Genomic DNA, 14,151 nt, shown 5'->3' with positions numbered 1-14,151 from the left:
TCAGTTCAGAAAGCTAAGTAGCTTGTTATTTATATGTCCCAGAAGGAGATGGTCACCAGGAGGTTGTTGTATAAGGCAGATATCTAGATTAATCAAACTAAGGGACTTGGAGGAGATGGAAAATAGGAAACTATGTCAAAAGTAACTAAGCTGTGCTTCTGGTATGAGAAAGTTAAACCCACAATGTGTTCAGAATGGTTACTGAGGCAATGTAAAATTATAGGAATTCATCACATTCATTAAACATGCCCTGACTTTTGTTTGTTTGTGTTTTTTTTTAGATTCCAGAGCTCTAAAAAGTTGATTCTAATAATTGTGTAAATTTATTAGTTACTTTAGTGGAGGGAGGGAGCAGCAGAGAAAGTGAACCTATAATTACTCAATGAAGATAACTCTTAGAAACAATGTTGAGTAAATAAGTTACAGGAGAATACATGTAGTTAATTATCATTAATACATATTAACATGTATCAACCAAAATATAATTTAAAGAGAAAAATTGTGTGAAGAAACTAAAATTAAGTTAAGTAATTGATAGAAACAAAATTTGAGAGAGTGTTTACCTCTGGGGAAAAAACACAGTTGGGACAGGAGTATGTATGGTATTAGTAATATTCTTATTCTTATTGGTGGGTCCAATGTTGTATTTTATTTTGTTATGTTTCATAACTTACATAGATCCCCTTGAATATATTAATCACTCCCTAAAAATATATCTAAAGGGCTTAAGTTATCAGAGTTGGCAATGATGGGGAGCTAGAAGCTCTAGTACATGTGAACCCATCAAGTTCACATGTACTAGACAAGCTTATAACTCCAAAATATCCTTGGAAAAGGGGGCATAATAGAATGATAGTGAATTATTTTAAGATGTAGAGTTAAATATTTTCATCCAATAAACCAAATTCTTAATTAGGAAAGCATTACTAAGCAGCATTGCATATCAACAAGGCTTTAAGCTTAGAGAAGTATCTGTGCTATGTCCACTGATGTTGCCTCATTGCTGACCTTGTTGTGGGCAAGGTTGGGTCTATAAAATGTGATGAGTTCAGACAACTGGAAAGCAACAAGGTCTCACAGAGTGAATATAGAGGAATAGCCTGGCCCTCAAGTTTTATCCTGGAAGAAGGGCCTCAGGGCAGCTGCTAAGCAGTGGGAATTTTCACCTCTAGTAAGAAGGAACAGTCATCATCCATAGGGAGAATGTAGGTTGTGTCTGAGAAAGGAGGCCAAATTTAGTGGCAGAGCAGCATCATCACACATCTAGCCTGAGGACTGCGAAATGCTCTTAAAATAGGCTGTGAAATGAGGCTGCTAACATGCTCTCAGCCCCAAGGAAGGAGTATTAAAGATCTGGGCAGAGTTGAGCCTCAGGACAGGCCACAGTGACTCCTGATCAATGAGAGTGGGGAGGGGACAGGGCCTGACAGTCTACATAGTGCTTCAAGAAGAGGGATGAGAACAGGAGACCCTCCTCAGTGGGAATTTTTGTGGTTCATCCAATTCTACTCCCTGACAAGAGTCAATTTCTGCCCTCACTCTACTCTGCTTCAAGTGTCAAGCACTTTCTTCACTTTTCCTTCACAACTAATCCCCACCTGGCTTCTTTTTCCTCTCCTCTCCATTCAGAAAGCAATAGACCAAATGGCTGAGAAGACAGAAGGGATGCATCATGGTCACAAAAGAATTTAGAAATATTCCAAATTGTTGTTCTGTTTTAATCCCAATAGCTCATCCATGCACCCAAGGACTAAAACTCTCAAAATGATGTATTAGTAAAAAGAAGACCCAAAGAACCTAAAATGTGAACCCAATGTTAGGAACCAGGTGTTGCTGAAGGTGCATGCTCCCCCACAATCATAAGCCTCAGCCAAACCAAGCCTCAATATCCAGGGCAAATAAATAACACAATCTGGAATCTGGTAGAATGATACTCAGTAGCCCAAGTGCCCAAAAAAACTTTCTGACTTGGAAGAGTTAGCCTATGAGGTTGAGGCATAAAGACTTTGTATTTGTTTATACTTCAACTCATTCAAATAAATATAGGGAGGCTTTCAAATATATATGCATTTATTTAAAAAAAAAATCAATGGCCTGTATTGCTCCTTCTCAGTACACTTAGGACCACTGGCCCAACTTCTGCATTGTCACTGAATTGTCAGCTTTGTGGGGTCATGCAACTCTAGATCTTGTCAGCACTTTTTCTTCAGAGCCTAGGCCGCCGTATCATTCCTTGGGGGAGTTGATCTACTCTGGTTATTCATGTTACCAGAGTTTTTCCACTGATTCTGCCCCATGATCATTTTACACTGTTTGGCTAGATGAACAGATAAGGTGAAGTTGGGTTGGTGGGCTCCTGGAGTAGTGATTCACCAACCCTTTACCCCAGAGCTGTGACTGGTGTCTGTGCCATTTCCCCTAGAGCTTTGCAAAGGACTCGTACAGTGCTACAGCCTGAGACACTGGTGACCTGATTGGTGTGGTGGGTCTAAGTGTCTCTGTCTTGTTTTCAGCTGGTCTCTGTCCTACCCTAGTGAATCAGTTTCTCTGGGTTTAAGTCTCCGCCGTAGAGAAATACCAGCAATTAAGTCAACTCGCCCCCCACAGGCAACAACTAGAAAAGGAAAATCAAACCTTCCCACAACCACACACCCAGGGTAGCACTTTGGATAGTCCTCGGGTGATTGGCCCAGTCCAAGAGATCCAAATCAATTGTCCCAGTCATTACCCGGTCTCGAGTGAGGGAGTTCAAAAGGTCTCTAGCAACTAGATAGACTGGGTCTGCTGGCAGCTCGAGTAGTACTCATTCTGGTGCTCTGTGGAGTCAGAAGAACCCCCCTCACTCCAGCAAATGAATTAGTCTGGGAAGGTTGATACCTCCTTCCCGTCCTTGCACCTCTGTCACACCCAGTCACTGGTAACCCTGCAGGGCTGTGACCCAGTTCCCTCCAATGAGCAGATGCTCTAGGGGGTTGAGCCTGACTGAGTCACAGAGGCATCTTATGTCTCCTCGACCAGGCCTCCACACTCTGCTACCATCTGGCAGGGGAAGGTGAGGCCTGACAACCTCGGGTGGTTAATGGAAGCTGGGGCGGTTCACTCAGTTCTAGCCCCACTCCGACTGATGTTGCTGACACTTATATTTGTGCAGAATTTGTAATTCTGTCCTGGCTATATTCGCCTGTGGACCAGGCACTGTTTGAGTTCACAGAAACTGCAACTCAGCTCCAGTCTGTGCCGCTGCCCAGAGCTGGTGTTTCTGTTTCCCGTGCAGTCTGTGTTGGGGCAGGTGTGGTTAGAGCTTACATTCAGCTTTTGGTTTCCTACCTGCCTTTGTCTCAGCTATGATCCCCTGAGGGCTGGGTGTTTCTTAGGCTCAATAGGCAGTCCTGGTGCAGCCTTGCCCTGGGAGTATACTGTATCTGCACATGCATCTTCAATTCTCTGTCCTGCTGCACTCCACCCAGGCCAGTACTGCCTTATGCATAACCTTTGCTCATGGGGTCTGCATTACCGTTGCAGATCTATTCTGCCAGCATTTGCCATGGGAGAAGATACCTGGCTTTCTCTGGTTGCCCAGAGAGACAGAGTGTGTCCTTCTAAAATATGCCCAGGGGTGTGAGCTATATTATTCCCACTGTTGCTCTGTGTCGGGGACACCGCCTCTCCCTTTCCCGGTTCCTTCAGTCCACCATTTTCTCCTTACCCCTGTGCTGCAGAATCAGCACAGACCTGCAACAGCCCACACCCTGTCCACACCACTCGAGAAAATGCCCAAGAATCTGGACTCCATGGGGGACAGGCTTCCAGACCTTGGGGTGCAAGTGGAGGGGAGTGCTGGGAGTTCAGAATTGCAGGTAGAGAATATATACAGTTTTATGCCTAGCAGGATAGTGCCATGGTACCCTAGTAGGGGAAGGAGTTCTGGTTTTTAGAGGGTCTCTCCCATGGGATAAAATGGGAGGACTTTGAACTCTGCTCTCTTATTTGTAGAAAGTATACTGTAAGCCATTCTCATGGGGGAGGGGACTCCTGTCTGCTTGGCTATGGATTTTGTACCTTTTGTTTGTATCCTTGGGGTCGCAGCTCACCTCAGCACGGTTGAGGTGCGTTCTTCAACCTTCTATCATGGCTCAGCTCCAAACCATCAGCTTGCTTGCTAAACTTCTGTCCTTTAACTCTCCTTCTGGACAGGCACCTCTGTGGAAAGCTGGCTCCAGTCAGCCATCTTGCCTCTGCCATGTATCCAGTGTTTTATTATTTTTTATTTATTTATTTATTTTTTTGGCTAGGGCCAGGTTTGAACCTGCCACCTCCAGTATATGGGGCCAGTGCCCTACTCACTGAGCCACTGATGCTGCCTGAGAGGTAGATGTATGGAACAGAATTGAGAAGAGATGAACCCAGACACTTATCGTCATTTGATCTTTGATAAGCCCATCAAAAATATAAATTGGGGGTAAGATTCTCTATTTACCAAATGGTGTTGGGTGAATTGGCTGGCATCTTGTAGAAGACTGAAATGACCCACACCTTTCACCATTAACAAAAATTGACTCTCACTGGATAGAAGATTGAAATATAAGATGTGAAACTATAAAGATTCTTGGAGAGAGTGCAGGAGAAACACTTGAAGAATTTGGCCTGGGAGAGTACTTTATGAGGAGGACCTGTCCCTGGGCAATTGAAGCAACACCAAAAATACATTACTGGGATCTGATCAGAATAAAAAGCTTCTGCACAGCCAAGAACACAGTAAGTAAAGCAAGCAGACAGCCCTCAGAATGGGAGAGGATTTTTGCAGGTTATGCTTCTAACAAAGGTTTGATAACCAGAATACACAGAGAACTCAAACTTATTAATAAGAAAAGAACAAGTAATCCCATTTGATCATGGGCAAGGGACTTGAATAGAGGCTTCTCTGAAGGTGATAGGTACATGGCCTACAGGTACATGAAAAATGCTCATCATTGTTAAGCATCAGAGAAATGAAAATCAAAACCACTTTGAGATATCATCTAACTCCAGTAAGAGTGGCTCACATAACAAAATCCCCAAACTACAGATGTTGGTGTGGATGTGGAGAAAAGGGAACACTTCTGCACTGCTGGTGGGAGTGCAAGCTAATACGTCCCTTTTGGGAAGAAGTATGGAGAATACTCAGGGATCTAAAAGTAGACCTACCATTTGATCCTGTAATTCCTTTACACAGTGTATATCCAAAAGACCAAAAATCACTTTATAACTAGGTTATTTGCACCAGATTGTTCATTGCAGCTCAATTCATAATAGGCAAGTCATGGAAGAAGCCTAAGTGCACATTGACCCGTGAATGGATTAATAAATTGTGGTATATGTATACTGTGGAATATTATGCAGCCTTAAAAAAAGATGGAGACTTTACCTCTTTTATGTTTACATGGATGGAGCTGGAACATTTCCTCCTTAGTAAAGTATCTCAAGAATGGAAGAATAAATATCCAATGTACTCAGTACTATTATGAAACCAATTTACAATCACTCACACTTTCATATGAAGAATAGATCACAACTACAACCCAAGATGAAGGAGGGAGGAGGGGGGATGGGAAGTGGAGGGTGCTTCAGATCCAGGGAGGGTGAATGGCGGGATCACACCTATGGTGCATATTGCAAAGATACATGTCAGTTTTATTAGTATAGAGTATAAATGTCTTAGCACAATAATTAAGTAAATGAGATGAGGTATATATTAACCAATGTGATGTAAGCATTTCTAATTCTCTATGAAATCAGCACATTGTACCCCATAAATGCATTAATGTATACATGATCTATGTGTTTATGATTTAATAAAAAATAAAAAATAAATAAATAAATAATTTACAGCATGAACTATCAATGCTCCCTCTATTACTGGAAATAGATATGTTAATATTTGTATATCTAATCAGATTAGAGAGCTAATTCTAGAAACCACAGTATGAATTCTGAAATCTCATTCTCAAAATTCCATTCCTCTAGAATCTCACTCTCCATCCTAAAAGCTGTATTAGGGCTTTCCAGAGAAACAGAACTAATGGGATAATCATAAATACATAGAAAGAAATTTATTATAAAGAGTTTGTTCATGTGCATACAGAAACTGAGAAATCCCATGGTCTACTGTATGCCAGATGGGGGCCTAGAAAAGCCAGTAGGGTAGCTCTAGTCTAAACCTGAACACCCTAGGAGCAAGGAAACCAATTGTGTAAACCCCACTCCGTCTTGAGTCTTAGAATCAAGGGACCAAGTCTCAAGTCCAAGAACCAAGAGACCAATGGTGTAAGTCTTTTTTTATTTTTATTTTTTATTGTTTTTTTTGAGACAGAGTCTCACTATGTCACCCTCGGTAGACTGCTATGGCGTCACAGCTCACAGCAACCTTAAACTCTCGGGCTCAAGCGATTCTCTTGCCTCAGCCTCCCAGGTAGCTGGGACTACAGGTGCCCGCCACAGCCCCAGGCTATTTTTGTTGTTGTTGCGGTTGTCATTGTTGTTTTTTAGCAGGTCCAGACTGGGCTCAAACCCGCCAGACCTGGTATATGTGGCTGGTGCTGTAACCACTGAGCTATAGCCTCTGAACCCAATGGTATTAAGTCTTGGTCCCGGTCAAATGGCCCAAGAACCAGAAGGACCAATGTCAGAGGTCAGGAAAAATTTGGTGTCCTAACTCCAGAAGGGAGAGCCAATTTTCACTTTCTCTGTATTTTTATTCTATTCAGTTCCTGGACAGTTTGGATGATACTCACCCGTACTGGTGAGGAAGATCTTCTGTTTCCAGGTTCAAATGCTAATCTCTTTTTGAAGCACCTTTAGAGACACATTCAGACACCCTGAAATAATGTATACCAGTTATCTGGGCATCCCTTAGCCCAGTGAAGTTGACACATAAAATTAACCAATTACATCATTTTTCTCAAGAAAAAAAGCCTCATAAAAGTGACAGTATTTCTAGCTGTAAGATATACTTCAAGATAGAATATAGACAAAAAGTAGACAATATGTTCAGCTGGTTTTCTCTCTTTTCTGTTATTATTTTTAAAGCTTTCTATGAAATCAGCACATTTCTATTTTGAATAATTGTAGAATCATAGAAAGTTACAGAGAAATGTACAGAGAGGTTCCACACCTCTCCTTCCATTAGCATCTTTCATTAATACAGTGCAATATTAAAATCAGGAAAATAATATTGGTACAATGCACAAAGTTTATTACTATTTCAAGAGTTATGCAAGCAATCATTTGTGTGTGTGAGAATATTTGAGTATAAATGTAATATTATCAAATGTATATTTTGGTGTAACCATTATTGTGATCATGATACTTAACTATACCATCACCACAAGACTCCCTGGTGTTACACTTTGTAGTCACATTACCCCCTTCACTGAGAACGTTAACCTCTGCCAACTGACTAATCTGTTCTTCATGTCTATAATGCTGTTCGTTCAAAAAGTTGTATAAATGAAATGGAATGTGATTCATTTTGAGATTTTGTTCACTCAAATAATTCCCTCAAGATTCATACAATTGGTTGCATGTATCAATAGTTTTTTTTTTTTAATTGCTGAATAGTATTTCATTATATACCAGTGTACTTATTCCTTCCACAGCTTAAAGGTATCTTGATTGTTTCTGGTTTGGGGCTATTTATAAATAAAACTGCTATGAACATTTCTGTGCAGGTTTCTGTGTGAATAGCTTAGATTTCTCTGGGATAATTGTCTAAGAATGCAATTGTGAGGTAAAATGCTAAGTCCATATTTCTGTTTAAAGGGAACTATTGAACTATTTTCCAGAGTGACTGTTCTGTTTTACATTCCTAAAAAGAATGTATGAGTGAGCCAGTTAATCCATGTCCTTTCCTGCATTTAGAATTGTCATTATTTTTTATTTTAGCTGTTCTAATAAGTATACATAGGTAATTAATTGTGGTTTTACATTGTATTTCCTTAATGAGGCCTCTTCACATATTCAAGGATCTAGTCATTTTCTGGAATACATGGATTGCTTATATTTTCATTCTTTTAATATTTTTCACAGATTAACAGTTGTTAATTCCGATGAAGTCCACTTTGGTTATATTTTATTTTATGGGTTGTGAGTTTAATGCCGTGTTTAGAACTTTTCACCAAGCCCTAGTTCTTAAACTTTTTCTCTTTAAATCTCTTCTAAAAGTTGTATAGTTACATGTTTTACATTTAAATAAATATTTATTTTGACATAAATTTTTATAAGGTATCAGGTTTATAATGAGGCTCATGCTTTTGCCTATAGATGTACAATTGTTCTAGCACTGTTGCTTAAAAAGCCTGTCCTTCCTTCATTAAAATGAGTTTGATTCTTTGTCAAAAGTTAACTGGACCCATATTAGCCAAAACAATATTGAGAAAGAGCAAAATTGGAAGACTCACACTTCTTGATTTCAAAATGTATTACATTTTTGTGCCGGTAACATGCTGTTTTAAACACTATAGACTTGTAATATAACCTGAAGTCTGGTAACGTGATCCCTCCAGATTTGTTTTTATTTCTAAGAATTATATTTGCTATTCGGGTTTTTTTCTGATTCCATATGAAGTGAAGTACTATTTTCAAGTTCTTCAAGATATGATATTGGTGCTTTGATGAGGACTGTGACAAAAATAGAGACATAGATCACATAGAACAGAGAACCTGGAGGTGAACCCAACCACATGTCATCTTTTGATTTTTGATATGCTAACAAAAGCATGCACTCGGGAAAAGAATCTCTATTTAATAAATGGTTCTGGGAGAACTGGTTATCCACATGTAGAAGACTGAAACTGGACCCACATCTCTCACCATTGACAAAAATGGATTCTCAGTGGATGAAAGATTTACATTTAAAACATATAACAATAAAGATTCTAAAAGCGAGTATGGGGAAAATGCTTGTAGGGAGTTGTGTCCTTAATTAGCCTCTCATCTTGGCAGTTATTGGCATATACAAAGGCTGCTGACTTGTGGACATTGATTTTATATCTTGAGACATTAGTATATTTTTTGATGACTTCCAGGAGTCTTGTGATTGAGTCTATGGGGTTCTCTAGGTATAAGATCATATCATCAGCAAAGAGGGAGAGTTTGACCTCCTCTGCTCCCATTCGGATGCCCTTTACTTCCTTGTCTTGCCTAATTGTATTGGCTAGAACTTCCAGCACTATGTTGAATAGTAATGGTGGCAGAGGACAACCTTGTCTGCTTCCAGTTCTATGTGGAAAGGCTTTCAGTTTTACTCCATTCAGTAAAATATTAGTTGTGGGTTTGTCATAGATAGCTTCGATGAGTTTAAGTAATGTGCCACCTATGCCTATACTCTTCAGTGTGCTAATTAGAAAAGGATGCTGGATTTTATTGAATGATTTCTCTCTGCAACTATTGAGAGGATCATATGGTCTTTGTTTTTGCTTCTGTTGATAGGGTGCATAACATATATGGACTAGCGTAGGTTAAACCAGCCTTGCATCCCTGGGATGACACCTACTTGATTATTAGATGTATGACTTTATTGATGATAAGCTATAATCTATTGGTTAGGATTTTGTTGAGAATTTTTGTATCTATATTCATTAGTGAAATTGGTCTGAAGTTCTCCTTTTGAGTTGGGTCTTTTCCTGGTTTTTGTGTCAGGGTGGTGTTTGCTTCATAGAACATATTGGGGAAGATTCCTTCTTCCTCAATCTTTTGGAATAATTTCTGCAGTATGGAAATAAGCTCTTCTTTGAAGGTTTGATAGAATTCTGGTGTGAAGCCATCTGGACCAGGGCATTTTTTTGTTGGAAGATTTTTTATTGTTTCTTTGATCTCAGCGCTTAAAATTGGTCTGTTCAGGAGCTCTATTTCTTCCTGGCTAAGTCTAGGGAAAGGGTGTGATTCCAAATATTGATCCATTTCCTTCACATTGTCAAATTTCTGGGCATAGAGTTTTTGGTAGTATTCACAGATAATCTCTTGTATTTCTGTGGCATCTCTTGTTATTTCCCTTTTATCATTTCTGGTTGAGATTACTAGAGATTTTACTTTTCTATTTATAGTTAATCTGGCCAAAGTTTTATCTATTTTATTTATTTTTTTCAAAAGACCAAGTCCTTGTTTCATTAATTTTCTGAATGATTCTTTTGTTTTCAATTTCATTGATCTCTGATTTAATTTTGGATATTTCTTTTCTTCAACCTGGTGTAGGCTTAGATTGCTCTTCTTTTTCCAATTCCATAAGATGGCTTGTGAGTTTGTTGATGCACTCTCTTTCTGTTTTTGGAATGTAAGCATCCAAAGTGATAAATTTTCCTCTCAGAACTACTTTTGCAGTATCCCACAGGTTTTGGTAGCTTGCATCTTCATTGTTGTTATGCTGAAGGAATTTAATGATTTTCTCTTTTATTTATTCCTGCACCCAACTGTCATTCAACAGATGGCTGTTTAATTTCTATGCCTTTGTGTGTGGTTGAACGTTTTTATTGGAGTTGAGTTCCATCTTTAGTGCCTTGTGGTCTGAGAAGATAAAAGGTAAATTTTCAATTCTTTTGATTCTGTTGAGGTTTGTTTTGTGTCCTAGGATGTGATCAATTTTGGAGAATGTTCCATGGGGCAATGAGAAGAATTATATTCTTTATCTTCGGTATGGAGTGTTCTATATGTGTCTATTAAGCACAGTTCTTCTAGGGTCTCATTTAATTCCCTTATATCTTTGTTTAATTTCTCTTGAGAGAATCTATCCAGCTCTGTGTGAGGAATATTTAAGTCCCCTGAAATTATGGTGTTATAGGATAGCATATTTTTCAGACCGACCAGAATAAGGTCTGTTTCAAGAATCTGGGAGCATTTAAATTGGGTGCATAAAAATTTAGAATTGAAATGTCTTCTTTTTGTATTTTTCCCTTGACCAATATAAAGTGACGATCTTTGTCTTTTTTGACTTTGGTTGCTTTAAATCCACATGTATCTGAAAATGAGATTGCAACCCCTATTTTTTTCTGAATTCCATTTGCCTGAAAAATTGTCTTTCAACTTTTAACTCTGAGTTTTAATTTGTCTTTTGAAGCTAGGTGTATTTCCTACAGACAGCAAATGGATGGCTTGTGTTTTTAATCTAACCAGACAATCTATGCCTCTTTAGTGGGGGATTCAAGCCATTAACATTTATTGAGATAATTGAGAAGTGTGGTAGTGTTCTATTCATCTTATTTTGTGAGAGTCCATTGCTTAGTTTTATCTTTTGCATCATTGTGGAAGTTAGGTTCTGTCCTTTAATTTCTAAGTTCTTACTTTGCTGTTGATCCATTGTGATGGTCAGTGTGTAGATATTTGCCTGTATGTGGACCTGCCCAGCCCAAATCTGTTCTGTTCAAGGGCCTATAGTTAGGATTTTATAATCCATATTTTCTGCAGACTTCTGAATCTCTCATGTCCTCATAATCCTGAAGTGCTTCGTCTATTCAAGGAGATACATATAAAGGACTCTGATAAGTACTCTCACCCTTGACATAAAAAAATTAGAGGTTCCTGAAGTGTTTCCTATAGGGCTGGTGTTGAGGTGGTGAATTTCCTCAATGTTTGCATATCAGTAAATGATTTGATTTCTCTGTCAATTTAAAGCTTAGCTTAGCAGGATATAGAATTCTGGGCTGGAAATTGTTCTGTTTAAGTAGATTAAAGGTAGATGACCATTGTCTTCTGGATTGAAAAGGTTCATTAGAGAGGTGTGCAGTCACCCTGATGGATTTTCCCCTGTAGGTCAACTGGCACTTATTACTGGCAGCTTGCACAATCTTTTGGTTTGTCTTGACTTTGGACATGTTCATCACAATGTGTCTTGGAGAAGCTCTGCCAGCGTTGGGGTGACCTGGGGTCCAACATCTCTCTGAAAGGAGTGTGTCAGAATCTTTGGTGATATTTGGAAAATTTTCATTTATAATATTCTCTTGTATGTCTTTCATTTCTCTGGTGCATTCTTCTTCCCCTTCTGGGATACCCGTAACTCATATGTTTGAATGCTTCATCAAGTCCCATAATTCTGTCACTGAACATTCTGCTTTCTCTATCTCATTTTTCTGCCTGTTTAACTATTTATCTCAATGGTCTAATCTGTTGTTGATACTTTCTATTGCATCTTTAAGTTCCCTAATTGACTGCTTCAATTCCTTCAGCTCTGCTATATACTTTCTATATTCTTGATATCATTCATCTCTTATTTGATTCCTTCTTTGGATTTCCTTTTGGTTATTTTCCACTTTATCAGCAGTTTCCTTCATTGTTTCCATCATTTCCTTCATTGTTCTCATCATCTGTATTCTAAATTCCCCTTCTGTTATTTCTAACATTTCTTTATAGGTGAGATCTTCTGCAGTAGCTACCTCATAGTCCTTTGCTGGGGTGGGGTGGGGGTGTGTGCTCTGGACTGGTTTTTCACATTGCTGGGATTTTTCTGCTGATTCTTCCTCATGAGTGTTTTCTTTTATCTGTTTCCTTGCCCTAATGTTCCTTTCATTTCCTCTTGCTCTCTAAGTTACCATGCCTCTGGCCTAGGGTTTCGATGAGTCCTTTTCGTACAGGACCACAAGGATGAGGTTGAAGAGCAAGAAGGGAAAAAGATTTAAAACAAAAAAAAAGTAGAAAAGAAGAAAAAGAAAGGAAAGGGGATGAGTAAAAGGAAAAAAAAAAAACAAAAACAGAGGTACAGAAAGAGGGAGACAGGAGCAATATAGGTGTACAGTACGGTACTTTGACCCAACTTTAAAAAACCCCAACCTCTGGTGTTGCTGGCTGGGTGGTTCCATTGAGGTCAGCAGCTCTTTGCCTGTCAGTTCAGACACAGTACCCCACTTCCACCTAGTAGAGAGGAAACATAAAAATGGTATAAATCAAACCCAAACAATCAAACAGAAAACTTTATGAGATAAAATTGGGGGCAAAACTAAATAATAGGAGTAGAAAAAATGCACTAGCAAAAATGAAGTTCTAATTGTTAAAGAAGGCAACAATGGAAGATAATATTTTATAATATATAAGATGTATTTTATAAACTAGAAAAATGAAGAAAGAAAAAAAGAAGTATCTAGAGGGAAATTTAAAAAACAAAAACAAAGCAGTATACATATATATCTTGATGAATATTGTCTAGGCAACAGGTGATCTTCTGGGGTATGAGATGTTAATCACAATGCTGATACAGCTATACAAGATGGAGACTGGAGGCCTCTGCTGATTTGTCAAACCCTGCAGGGTAGAGAGCCTAAATCTCTCCTCAGTCTGCTTAAAAAGCATTTTAAACTGCTAACCTTGGCTAAGCAGATGCTTTTCCAGGAAAGCACTTATCACTGGGATCCCTCCTCAAGTGGGTGCCTGCTTAGCCAGTGTGGCAAAACTGGTCTCATTCTATGCCCCTGAGGGCCAAGGCTGTGAGGTGTCTCAGTCCCCACTCTTAGGCTGCTCAGTCACTAGATTACTCACCCAAGGTCTCCCGACCAATAGATACTCACTCTGCGATCCTGAGGGCAGAGCTTGCTGGGGAAGTACTCTTACAATGTCTCTGCAAGTCCCACAGCCGAACACTATTAGCTCTGTTCAGGCTCAGCTGCTCAGTCCAGGGCCGTAGACAACACTTAAAGCCCTCCGCACTCTCACCCAAGTTCTCCCAAGGTAGTTCAATTGAGTGCAAAGTCCAAAAAAAAAAAAAAAAAAAACAGCTCACAGGTAAGGCCTTTTCAGTTTGCAATCTCACTGGTGCTGTACTTACAGCTATCAGTGCAATTAGACTGAACAAACACACGCAACCACTGGCCAGTTCTCCACTGCTTTTGTCCTCCTCAAGGGGTCCAGAAGTCTCTCGCTGACTCCCTATGTCCCCAAAGGGATGTTTCTGGGCAGATCCCACCAGTCAAAGATGCCTGGAGTCTTCTCTCCCCAGTCTCATCATGCCCAGTTGCAAGAAAGCTGTTACTTGGCTGCCATCTTTCTCCTACCCCCTGAACTCAGTTTGCAATATGCAATGTCAAAGCACAATAAAAAAGAGCAGGCATCAGATATGGTCGACATGTTGGAATGATCAGACTGGGAATTTAAATCAACTACGGTTCATATTCTAAAAGCTATAATGGAAAAAGTGGA

The sequence above is a fragment of the Nycticebus coucang genome, chromosome X (genome assembly GCF_027406575.1).
Source record: "Nycticebus coucang isolate mNycCou1 chromosome X, mNycCou1.pri, whole genome shotgun sequence".
Lineage (NCBI taxonomy): Eukaryota > Metazoa > Chordata > Mammalia > Primates > Lorisidae > Nycticebus > Nycticebus coucang.
The sequence above is the reverse complement of the archived record's forward strand: the minus strand, read 5'-3'. Positions refer to the sequence as shown.